Raw genomic sequence first — 1,684 nt, forward strand, 5'->3', positions numbered from 1 at the left:
CTTCCCAGGTGGCGCTAGTGGTAAAGAACCTGCCTGCCAGTGCAGGAGACAAAAGAGACGCGGGTTCGATCCCTGGGTTGGGAAGATCCCCTGCAGGAGGGCATGGCAACCCACTCCAGTATTCTTACCTAAAGAATCTCCTGACAGAGGAGCCTGGTGGGCTACAGTCCATGGGGTCACAAAAAGTAGGACAAGACTGAAGCAACTTAGCATGCATGCACAGACATGTTGGTATTTGAATGAAGCTAAGGGTGAGTTTAAAGCTAAGTTATAGGTTTGGGACTCACTAATGCATGAAATCATTCACAGAGTCTCTAGAAAATGTTAATATGTGGGGCAGGTTGAGGAAGAGGTACCAAAAAGAAAGCTGAGAGGTAGTGGCCAGAGTTAGGAGGGAAATCAGGAAATGTGGTATCACAGAAGTCAAGAGATAAAAATCATTCAAAGATGGAGTGGTGAATGCTTCTGACAGATCAGAGGAGAAAGTCACTGTCCGTTGGATTTAGTGACAAGGTGCTCATTGGTGAGATATGTGGGAATATCATCGGAATGATATGGGCAGAAACCAGTTGCTGTGGGTTTAGGAATGAATAGGAAAGGAAATGGAGATGGACTTTGTAGATAATTTTTTTCCCCAAATTTTAGCCCCTGAGCCAAGGCAAGAGCGTGCACAGCCTTCTGGAGCCCAAGCCTGGCAGCTATGGCAACGGAAGGAGGAATGAAATGTGTCAAGGTCTTGCTCTATGTTCTTCTGCTGACCTGTTGTATCTGTGCAGTGCGACTGATTGCTGTGGGCTTAGGGGCCAAGCTCGACGTGAATCAGACCATTAACCGGGGGGCCACCTCTGAATCCCCAGCGCCCATGGTCATCATCGCAATGGGTGTATGCCTCCTCCTGGTGGCCTTTGTGGGCTGCTATGGGGCCTGCAAGGAGGACTTCTGTCTTATGATCGTGCTTGCCATATGCTTGTTCCTAATCATGCTGGCGGAGGTGGCTGCGATCATTGCTGGCTATATGCTTAAAGACAAGGTGATGTCAGAATCTAATAAGGACTTCCAGCAGCTGATACAGAATTATCCAGAAAACAATCACATGTCATCGATTATGGACAGGATGCAGGAACATTTTAAGTGCTGCAGGGCAACTAACTACACAGACTGGGAAAAGATCCTGCTCATGACCAAGCAAGTCCCTGGCTCCTACTGTGTCAGCATCACTAAAGGCTGTGGGATTAATTTTAGCATAAAGGAGATGCATGCTGAAGGCTGTGTGGAGAAGACTGGGGTCTGGCTGAGGAGCAAAGTGGTGATTGCAATGGGCTTGAGCATTGCCTTTATGGAGGTCCTGGGTATTGTCTTTGCCTGCTGCCTTGTGAAGAGCATCCGATGTGTCTCTGATAATGTCAGGGGTCCGGTCTCTTCAGCCCGCTTAACCAGGGGAGCAGGGTAGTATACTCCAGGTTTTTCAATTAAACATTGTTTTTTCAGACCAAGAACCATGTTTCAACTCTAAAAGGGGAAAGTAACATCAATAATAGCTGGAAAAGAAATGTGGTGCCCCAAATTACACAAACTGCAATGTTAAGGACACAGTCCTTCAGACTAACCAGTCTGTCTAAGACTTCTCATGTCAACTATTAATACAAGGAGTTGGGGGTTCAACTACAAAGTTAGAAGAGTCCAC

At 46.9% G+C, this 1,684-nt stretch overlaps 1 pseudogene; it reads left to right on the forward strand.

Annotated features, from left to right (window-relative positions):
• The first annotated feature begins 700 nt into the window (after positions 1–700).
• On the forward strand, positions 701–1,450 carry LOC138071946 (CD63 antigen pseudogene; annotated as a pseudogene).
• Positions 1,451–1,684: the final 234 nt, after the last annotated feature.

This window comes from Capricornis sumatraensis, chromosome X (genome assembly GCF_032405125.1).
Source record: "Capricornis sumatraensis isolate serow.1 chromosome X, serow.2, whole genome shotgun sequence".
Taxonomy (NCBI): domain Eukaryota; kingdom Metazoa; phylum Chordata; class Mammalia; order Artiodactyla; family Bovidae; genus Capricornis; species Capricornis sumatraensis.